Here is an 11,938-nt window from a genome sequence, read left to right as displayed (position 1 = left end):
ATATTCCATTCCAGTGTATTCATCAATCAAGTGTGAGTAAAGTTATAAAAAAAGTCACGAGTTTACGCGAGGCAAACAACAGTCATTTAATTATAATGGAGAAGACAAGTTAAATTGTTGAATATTTTTAATTTAAGAAATTGAGCGCATGGTGGTGCAATTTTCTTATTCACATATATACATACATGTAATAGGATTTTTTTGATAAAATACAATAACTATTATATTTTTGAAAAAAATACAATAACTAGTAAGTAGTTGAGGAAGAAAATGTACCTATATGCTTTCAAATATTTTGATCGCTTTATTAAGTGGGGGAGGGGGCAGAACGAAAATACAGGGAATTAGAAGTTATACGAGGGTCAATCAAAAAATACGAAGACTTTTGTTATAGCTATGTTACTTAACGTCATATCATTACTAAATTTGGTAGACATAATTAAGCAATAGTTTTTAACAATTTGCAAGAAAAAAAGTTAATAAATTACTCTATTTCTAAGAATTATTTAGAATCTAATCCTGCAAAAATGATGTCACGGCGCACGGTCAACATTTTTGTTATGTTATCAATAAACTATATAATGTTGAAAGTAATATCTCTATAAATTGGGCTTAAAACCAAATAATATTGAAACCTCAAATTAAGTATAGTCGTGGTATTCTATGTTCCCAATAATGACGGGATATACTGTTTTGTCGAATAGATATTAGTAACTAAAGACAGATAGTCCTCTTTAGAAAAGACAAAAAAACATCGACGTCGCCGGACGTCACGGCGCAACGAGAAGTACAAACAAAATGGATTTAACTCAGGAAAAAGCCGATACAAGCTGTGAAAATGCTCAATGGTGCAAAAAATAAGTAAACAATTATTTGCAGGTTTGTGTTTAACTGTAAAAATAATTTGTGGGGGTTTGGTTATTGTATTTTGAATATAAAACAGTCCGAAAGAGAGAAGAATATCTGTAAATATTTGGTCCAAAAATAAGTAACGCCAACCGACGTTCAGGGTTATCCTTACTGTAAACTAAGAGATACATGGTTAGAAAATAAAATCTTTGAAGAACTAAATTACTATTCTCGAACAAATGTGTGCAAATAAAATGTTAAGTGGTTTAGTGCCATTTTGAATTGTAAGGAGAAAGGCACAAGAGACTAAGCGTGATATAAAGATGAGGTATATCTATAAACTGTGCGTGTTTAATCTTGACGTCATGTTTTGAACGTTACCGTGCGCCGTGGTGACAAAACGTGTTGTTTTTAAAAAGAGGTAACAACAATACCAATTCATCAAATGGACTAAAACTTCACATATCAATAACATAAGTGTTGATGCACAGATTAATCTGTTACGTATGACTTTCATGAAAAATATATGATAGACAGCCACATTGTCTTCGTATTTTTTTATTGACCCTCGTATAACAGTGTACCCCTACCAAATATTTAGTTCTATATCTTGCGTAGGATTTTCTTTTCTGTGTAAAAACAGTATTTCATGATGGTGCAATGTCAAAGATTACGTGTATGCAAAAATAAGTGTAAAATTCGAATACTTTACAATATTTATTTTTTTGGTTATTTTTTAGCTCACCTGAGCTGAAAGCTCAAGTGAGCTTTTCTGATCACATTTTGTCTGTCGTCCGTCTGTCCGTCCGTAAACTTTTTTATTTTCAACATCTTCTCAAGAACTACTGGGCCAATTTCAACCAAACTTGGCACAAATCATCCTTAGCCAAAGGGGGTTCAAAGTAGTGAAAATTAAGGGCCACACCCTTTTTTAAAGGGGAGATAATTGGAAATTAATGAAAAATTTTAAGAAATTTTCAAAAATCTTCTTCTCAAGAGTCATTAAGCCAGGAAAGCTGAAACGTGTGTGATAGCATCCCCAGGTAGTGTAGATTCAAAGTTGTGAAAATCATGACCCCCGGGGTAGGGTGGGGCCAAAATGGGGGTCGAAGTTTAACGGGAATATATAGAGTAAATTTTTAAAAATCATCTTCTCAGAAACTAATCAGCCAGGCAAGCTGAAACTTGAGTGGAAATATCCTCAGGTAATGTAGATTCAACGTTGTGAAAGTCATGACCCCTTGGGGTAGGATTTGGGGTAGGATGGGGCCACAATGGGGGGGGGGGGGTCAAAGTTTAACATAGGAATTTATAATCAAATATTTAAAAATCTTCTTCTCAGAAACTTATCAGCCAGATGATTCTTTATATTTGTTAAGATTTTGGCCCCAGGACAATTCTTCGGCCTCACAAGAAGGTTCAGAGTTTGATGTAGTTTATATCCAATATATAAACAATTGTTAAGGATCTTTTTGGGAACTGCAATACTCAACATGTGATATGACTATAAAATCATCCTGTTAGAAAAGGGACTTATGATTATAAACATAAGAATATCCAGGGGGAAAAATCGATTTTATTTCTACAGGATCTACATGTATTTTTGTACATTTTCCAGATAGTTTGTATTATGACTCCATTAAGCTGATTTTATCATACCTATTGTTCCTCAGGTGAGCGATGTGGCCCATGGGCCTCTTGTTTCAATGTGCAACCAAAATCCAAAGCTTTGTAAATTTGTTCATGGAATTTTTTGCGCACTTTACATAGTAATGTTTGAAAACATGTCATTAATAAGAAAAGAAAGAAAAAAAAAACCTCGCTAAATTAATTTGCAAAAAACCACCAGTAGAATTCATTTGATAAGAAATGGTACAGCAAAAGATTATACTTTCACGCTGTTCGGATGGCTAATATATTATCCCTCTCTCTCTCTTTCTTAATTTATTATGTGTCTATGCCTAAGAAAATTTTGAAATTCTATATTATGACTTGATATGCCATTTTTTTGTACTGCCTAAATATTAATGTCATGTATTGGGATATGTCATACTAATTACACTGTACGGTCAGTGCATTTTTCCAGAAATACTATGCATATGTTAATGTAAACATAGCTATTATTAGTACATGTATGTTAACACAGCTAATTATTTTTTTTTATTTCAGGTATTGGCGGCCCCATGGTTTTTACCTGTTGATTCTTGTGGTTTCAGCTCCTGAGGTTAACCTCTCATCTCTACCCACATGCATATTCCTTGTGTTCTACTGACTATTTACTGGTAATTCAAATTAAATCGGATGATTCATGAACAGTTACTGTGATGGAACTTTAAGAAAGCATCATGCCTTGTTCGGATTTGTGTTTGATAAGAAATGATGACAAACAAAATTAAGGCTGTTTTAAGAAATTTACAGTTGGTAGCAGTGAAATTTGTTTTTCTATAAAAGTATGCAATTATGTTTCCCTTATTTTGTATTTTATAATTTTATATTTAGATGTGTTTACATATTTGAAAAATCGCTCCAATTGTCACCATTAAGATTACATGTAGAAGATGTAAATGTACTTTTGAAAAACATCTGCTATGATATTTACTTTTGAAATAAACAAGAAACAACATATTTTTACCTTTTAATGTATATATGTATAAAAATGTACGAAAACGTGTAAAATTTGAACATTTTTCATGGAATTTTCCTTCGTCTCCAGCTACCCAGTTGTGTTTGAATTTAATTTTAATTTAAGGCAAAAGTCAAACTTGTAGGTCTTACTGTTTTAGCATGGTTAAAAGGAGACAAGAAACCAGAGTGGATAAGATATTCACTAAATATGATATTAGCTTACTTTTTTCATAAAAAAAGAAATCACAGGCAGGGATACTTGCCTGTTAATTAAAATGCTACAAATCATTCAATAAACAAAGATCAAAATTTAGTATCATTGATTTCAAATATGTGTCAATAATGACTCAAAAAAATTGCCAGAAGTTTCATAAAATTAGGTCAAAGATTTCAAACCATGACTTTTTATGAAAATCAAAAGATTAGGTGTGTTTTTTTTTGGGGGGGGGGGGGGTATACAATGTACATGTAGGGGCATTTCTAAGCAATGTGATGCTTTTATCATGGTAATATCATGTAGATGTATGTTGTATTGAAAAATGAGGCTGAACAACAATTGACCTCTAAAAGGTTAGGTAAAGATGTTTTTACTATGGAGAACCTAAAGCTGTGTTGAATAGAGGAAAATTGAAATGGTGGGTTCACTTAAATTCCCATATTTTTCTTAAACCTTGGCAATATGTGGTATACTTTTTCTCAGAATTGCATTAGCTTTCTAAGTCAAAGTCAAAACATCTTTTCATAAGATGTTAGTGTACTAATTATGTCTCCCCTTTCAAAGGGGAGACATATTGTTTTTGTCGACTTTCTTTTTCTTCTTCTTCTTATTTAAGGTCTTCCGTTTTCCAACGGAAGACCTTATTGTTTTCGTTCGGATTCTTTTTAGGGTCTTCCGTTTTCAACGGAAGACCCTCTTGTTATTCTATTGTTTTTTTTTATTATTATTATTCTTCTTGTTTTTCCTTCTGACTTTTTTTTTGCTTTATATCTCATAAACTATTCAACCGATTTGCAAGAAATTTTCAGGGATTATGTTCAATGCTTGTCCCTTGAAGCTTTTAAAGTTTCAGTCATAAAATCACTTCCGTTTTCTAGTTACGTAATTTTAAAAATTTTCAAAAAGTGATTTTGTCCATGACTTATCTCGTAAACAGTTGTTCATAAGGACTTGAAACTTTCTGTGATTGTAAATCTGCGGATTTACTTGTGGCATTTGACCAAAAAAATGTATTTTGTCACTTCCGGTCGAAACCGGAAGGGAAACAAATTTTTCGAAAAAATAAATTTTCTGATCGAATCAAAAATGAAAATGTGTTTTGTAGAGCTTGTTAAGCTGAATCTAACACTGAAAGCCGTTTGAAATTCGCATGATGAATTACAGAGATATTGGGGTTTAAAAATTGATTTTTCCGGAAATTTTGATTCCGCGTCCTTGGTTTAAAAAATAGCGTTATGTTCAAAGTAAAATTAACTCGTACCAAATATAATTGTTAAGTCGTACTTGAACACATTCGGATTTTTTTTGTTAAGTCGTTCTTGAAATCAGAAACGTTTTTGTTAATTCGTACTTAAAATCATTCGTATTTTGTTAAGTCGTACCAGGAATATTCGATTTTTTTCACCTTTTTATTTTAGTTACTCTTGTTATTGGATTAAGAGCTCTGCTTCTTGCAGGAACTTCCAGCTTTTCTTCCAACATTAACGGAAGACCCACTCGTTGCTTTGCAACGAGCTTTGCTCTAGTTCCCTAGTATTTTTTTTCTTACGTATTTTGTGTACGCGATTTCTCATAAAGTACTCGGCCGATTTACATGAAACTTACAGATCTGATAGATATTGCTCTGAACCTAATTGCAAATTTTTTTTAATGATGACGTCACTTCCGGTTTTGAGATATTAACGATTTAACGATTTTTGGAGGGTCGGCTTGTCCACGAAGGTTCTCATAAACTAAAAAAGATATTGAGTTCAAAATTTCAGGAATGATAGATGAAAGATTGTAGATATGTAATAGGGCATTTATAATTTTTCAGCGCAAAAAGCGCCGAAGTTCGGAAGGGCTCAAAAAATGAGATAAAAAAGCGTTGTGATTTTGCATGGTTTTCTTAGTTTATCTTTTTTCCCGGAAATATTTTGTTAAGACATGTAGAACAGAAAAGATTTATGTTTATAAGAGCTTTCATATGACATCAAGAAAAAGGAGCTGGCCCCTCAAGTTAGGGACCTAGAGTTTTTAAAAGTTATCGCTTTATAACTCAAACGTGGTTAAGATTTCGATATGGCTGTCGCAGCAAAAGTTGTTCAATATGATCTTATATGTCGTGACAATAATATTTTGTTCGGGTATTGCGTAATATGAGTGTAAAAAGCTAGACTTGTTACTATGTATTAGTGTTTTATTTGGCAAATAAACGGGGTGTTTGTGCTTATAACTGACATAAAGGGCACCAGTTTACATACGGAAAGTGTTTAAACATTTAAATTATTTTCTAGTGAAAAACATTATTGATAAAAGAACTCATTCTTTGCAATGCCTTTGAGCCCCTTTTAAAATCTAGCTGGATTCGGAGCTGCGTATGTGAACACCTTTGCCCGCGGCCGAGGAAATAGGTCGCGGCTGGACTAGCGAGCGGTCTGCCGTTATCTAATACATAAGATTTGCGTCTTGCTGTAATGCACACACGTGTTTATTTATGTAGCTTCAAACACAAAAACTCCGATTTTTTTTAGTAAATAAAAAATATTACACTTTTACCTACTACGTATACCATATAAAGTGAGTAAATAAAAGAGATTACACTTTTACCTACTACCATATAAAGTGTACCAGGTTACATGCGGAAAGTAAGTAAACAGTTTAATTCTATCCTAGGGAAACACATTATGGATAAAGGAATTGCTTCTATGCAATCCATTTGAGTCGCATTTAAAATCTAGCTGGATTTCGAGCTGCATGTATGTAAACAATTATACGTATCCGATCCCTTGCCCGCGGCCGAGGAAATAGGTCGCGGCTGGACTTAAAAGCGAGCGGTCTACCGTTATCCAATACACAAGATTTGCGCTTTGTTGTAATGCACACATGGCTTTATTTATGTAGATGCAAAAACACAAAGAATTCCGATTTTAACGATATTAAAGAGTAAAAGAAAAACGATTATACCATTACCTACGAAGTAATGCTGTTTTTGTATCGTAATTGAAAAAAAAAATAGTATGACTGTCATTGAAATAAGACGTTCATTGTGATTATGTCTAAGTCATGAAATAGTATTATTGTTGGAAAATGAAATTCAGTCGTGTCAAACCCACCACGTTGGGTGTACATTTACATAGCACGGGCCGAGGAGATGCCGCGCTAGTGGACAGCCGATTCGCTGTAGTGTAGGACACATAAGGCAATGTAACATGCTTGCGGTAGGTGCGGGCACGATAAAACTAACCATTTTTAAACAAGTTTTTTTTTATGTTCAGGCCGTAAAAGACTAAGGGTCACACTATTCGTTTAACCTTTTTTCAATGGTAGTCTGATTCATAAAAAAGAATATTCATTGCTGATTTTATTCTTTTATGAATTAGATTTTATTGTTTGTTATTGAAATTTAATTCTGAAAGAATATGCGAGTTTTAAAAAAGTTTATGTACATTCAATGAGTAAAAGTTTTGATTGGATTCGGACAGTTTAAGATCGAGTAGAGGGCAATCCCATGATTAAAAACACTTCTTAGTAGATAAGGAAAATTTTCAAATCAAATGGGCTTTGCATATTCAGGCACACTCTAATATTTAATACATAAATTATATATACTTTAATAAAACGTCTGTATGCTTTATTATGTATTTTCTGTCTGATTAGGACTGTTCTTTCCTAAAAGAAGCGCTCGGCGATCGCGAAAAGACCGTTCTGTAAAGTACAACACCTGATTGGAGTACATAATTATATGTATTTTATAAAAGCGAAATTGTAGAGGTTATGGAGTCAATAAGCAAATCAAATTTGCCAATTAAGCAATAGCAGTTATCCAATGCCTATGATTGATAATTGTACAAGGTAAGTTAAATACAGGTTAATAGAAATGTTAAAGCACTACCCGTCCCCTGGTTAAGAGCTTCCGTTTCCGACATTCTTTTCTTTTATTAACGATTTTTGTGCACGCATTTTCTCGGAAATGGCTCAAATTTTGTTACACGGCCCCGATAAGAAGACCCCTAAAATGTCTTTCTCAAAAATATCTATCAAGGGCGGTCTAAAATTTCAAACACTGGTTGCATGAATAACATTTAAGTTATTTTTGCAAATTATATGTGCATGAAATGACAATTTTCCTGTAACGTAACAAAAATTACACATTGTGAAATCTAAAAGTTTCTAAATTTATCATTGAAATTAATATTTTTAGACGACCCATGCAGTAAGTTTCTGTAGCCGAGTCTTTCGTTCAACAGCGCATCGATTGAACATTTCAGCTTGGTTTGCAATAAAAGGGTGAAACGACCATGATATTTGACAGATTTGGTTAAAAGGAGTTAATATAATAATTAAAATCTACATTTGCCATAAATACAAAATTTTATCATGTGAATATTTTAACATTTAGATCCGCCGAATATTTCCATTTCTCCTCATTGTTTGGTGCCTGATTTGAAATTATAACGTTTCGAGGTATACTGAGGGGATGACAAACGATATCGGCAGTCTTACTCCCGCAGTTTTCTGAATCACGGCCTGAAACAAAAATGGGGTGAACTTATAATCTAATTATGGGGAAAAATGCGTATTTATTTATAACAAGACTTAACGGTATAAACTGAAATAAGTTGCTACTTTGCATCTATATTCACAGTTGTTTAGTTCAATAGCAACGACAGAAAAATTGGTCGATAATTGAGAATTGAGTATCTCGCAGAAGGCCGATCGATCTATACATGGCCGGACTACGGGAGATAACTCTTACTAATTATAAGCAGTCGGGTTTTTTTTTTATCGCGGCGGTGGACAGAATAGACAGGATCCGGATTGCACAACACTTTTTAAACAAAAATGTTAAGAAAATGTCAAGGGGCTGAATAATGTCGCCGGATTATACAGCATGCCGGAATACACAATATCCGGATCCAACGAGTTTCAACATGTACATTATTTTTCATTGAAATATGGCTTAATTGACCGGGAAAACTACTGCAACGTACATTAAATTGCACACATACTTAGCATAACCATCGTTTGAAAGCGTACAATTGTTTTAATGAAAATCGGACCAAGCAGCTTTAACATTTAGATTTACATGTGTAAGACGCTTTATTAGTCATATGCATAATCATGTGCATGAATTATTTTCAATACCTTTTTACTCTCCAAAATGATCTCCAATTCCATTCACAACTGTTGTCATTCAAAATCACGTTAAACAAAATTTCAAATTTTGAGTCGATCTCAACTGCTATATATCCAAGGAATCTATTGATTTTATCATGTGTTACGTAATTAGGTTTCTAGGGGTCTAACGTCCAAAATTTGATCACCCATTTGATATTTGATCTTTCATTCGATATCAAAAAAAGAGGGCTTGCCTCTCACAGTAGGGGACCAGAGGGCTCTTAATTATAAGTCTTTACTGAGAGATATTTTTTGAAAGATCATAAAAGCAGATATGTTATCTTATAGTTACGTATCCAAGCAATGTAATGATTTTATCATGCGTTATGTAATTATAGGTTTCTAGAGGTCAAATATCCGAAAATTTAATCAGCCATATATCTGAAAAGAAAAATCTTTGGAAATGCAGTATGGAAAAAAAAATGCTCAAAATGCTATACTAAACAATATTCAACTTTCAAATTGTCCTTAAACGGCCCTTATAAGGGGATAAGGGATCGGCCCAAAAAACTTTCTCTCACACGGTAATGAATTTCTAAACACTTGTTGAACAAAATGTGTTTAAAGTTAAACGATCTTTCATTTGATATTAAGAAAAGTGGATTGACTCCTCCAATTTAAGGATCAAGATGGGCCTTAGTCTTTTATGTTTTGTGATAGGATAAAAGAGCAAAGTTAGGTATCATACGTTTATATATCCTTACAATATAATGATTTTTTCATGCGTTACCTTAATAGGGATTTTAGGGGTCAGGGGTAAAAAAGTTTAATCTTTTCTCAATTTGGAAGAAATGCAAGTATTTTAAAAAAAGCAACGCAAGAGAACTTATAAAAAGGATTACAGGAAAGCATTAGTATTCAACTCCTTTTCAGGATCATGCTTTTTTGTCGAAAATGAAAGCCGATGACGTCATATCACATTCTAAAATCGGACGGAAGACCTCCTCGTTGCTCGCAACGAGATCGTGTCTAGTCTTCTTATTCTTATTCTTCTTCATCCAAATTTGTCCAAGCCGTAACTTAAATACCTTTTGACATTAAGACTTCAAACTTGGAACATAGGTAGATGGTATTGAGAAGGAGTGCACGCCACCAAAATGTTTGACCTTGACCTATTTTCTTTTTCAAGGTCAAGCATTTTATAAAAAATAGAGTTTGGACTATAACACAAGATTCCTTAAACATACAAACTTTTAACTTGTATCATAGATAGATGGTATATTGTCCAGTTGAATCTTACCAAAAATTTTGACCTTGACCTTAAAATTTTATTTCAAGGTCAAATCAGAAAAAACTTCATTGTTCACTTCCTAAATATTCTTTGACAGAAGGACTTCAAACTTTACACAAAGAACAATTATAATACACTGACGTGTACTATTGATAAATATTTGACCTTGACCTTGTTTTACTCAAGGTCAACTTGAGAAAAAATAATTAAGTTTTGTCTGGGTGGTAACTTAGATACCTTTTGACATTAAGACTTCAAACTTGGAACATAGGTAGATGGTATTGAGAAGAAGTGCACGCCATCAAAATTTTTTACCTTGACCTATTATCTTCTTCAAGGTCAAGCGTTTTATAAAAAATATAGTCCTGACCATAACACAAGACTCCTTAATCATACAATCTTTTAATTTGTATCATACATAGATGGTATATAGTCCAGTTCAACCTTACCAAAATTTTTGACCTTGACCTAAATTTTATTTCAAGGTCAAATTAGGAAAAAACTTCATTGTTCACCTCCTAAATATTCTTTGACAGAAGGACTTCAAACTTTACACAAAGAACAATTATAATACACTGAGGTGTACTATTGATAAATATTTGACCTTGACCTTGTTTTACTCAAGGTCAACTTGAGAAAAAATAATTAAATTTTGTCTGGGTGGTAACTTAGATACCTTTTGACATTAAGACTTCAAACTTGGAACGTAGGTAGATGGTATTGAGAAGAAGTGCACGCCATCAAAATTTTTGACCTTGACCTATTCTTCGAGGTCAAGCGTTTTATAAAAAATATAGTCCGGACCATAACACAAGACTCCTTAATCATACAATCTTTTAACTTGTATCATACACAGATGGTAGTTAGTCCAGTTTAACCTTACCAAAATTTTTGACCTTGACCTAGAAAAATTATTTCAAGGTCAAATTAGAAAAAACTTCATTGTTCACCTCCTTAATATTCTTTGACAGAAGGACTTCAAATTTTACACAAAGAACAATTATAATACACTGAGGTGTACTATTGATTAATATTTGACCTTGACCTTGTTTTACTCAAGGTCAAATTAAGAAAAAATAATTAAATTTTGTCTGGGTGGTAACTTGGATACCTTTTGACATTAAGGCTTCAAACTTGGAACATAGGTAGATGGTATTGAGAAGGAGTGCACACCTCCATAATTTTTGACCTTGACCAATCTTGTGTCTCAAGTTAATTCATTTTCTAAACTGTATCATATATGGATGATATCTAACATATAGCTGACTTCATTCTTTTTCACTTTTTAAATTTGCCCCATATTACAATCCTTGGGGAGAAGGGGAGACATGTGTTTTTTTGTATAAAAAAACAATACCCACTAGTTTAAAGGTAGCACGGGACATTTTCGAATAAAGTACCTGTTAATAATTTTGTAAAATTGAGAGTTGCTGTACTTAAAGGCTTATGAATGTTGTAATGATTCATGAAATGAATTTTAATGATTATCTTTAGTTAGAGGGATGTCTTTTGTTTGAATTGGTATGTAATATAAAAGCTCCTAATGACAGGTGCATGAGAAGAAGTAAATTGTGAAACTTGCAACTATGACTGTTGTGTTGATTAAACAGAGATATTGGCGGTTACCAATGGGAGGTGATATAACTCGGAATGTAGGTGAATGGGACATTATATACCTTTTTACTGGCTATGAAGATGTAGCAAGTTTATTTTCCACCAAGACAGCAACTAGCAGTATAACATGAGGCGAGGCAGTATATCATGAGGCGAGGGGACAATAAACTTGCTATCATCCGAATAGTCAGTAAATATGTATAATATTATCCGAAAAAAAACTTTATTTGTTGGCAATGCAG

Source organism: Magallana gigas, chromosome 5 (genome assembly GCF_963853765.1).
Source record: "Magallana gigas chromosome 5, xbMagGiga1.1, whole genome shotgun sequence".
NCBI lineage: Eukaryota > Metazoa > Mollusca > Bivalvia > Ostreida > Ostreidae > Magallana > Magallana gigas.
This window is presented reverse-complemented; position numbering follows the sequence as displayed.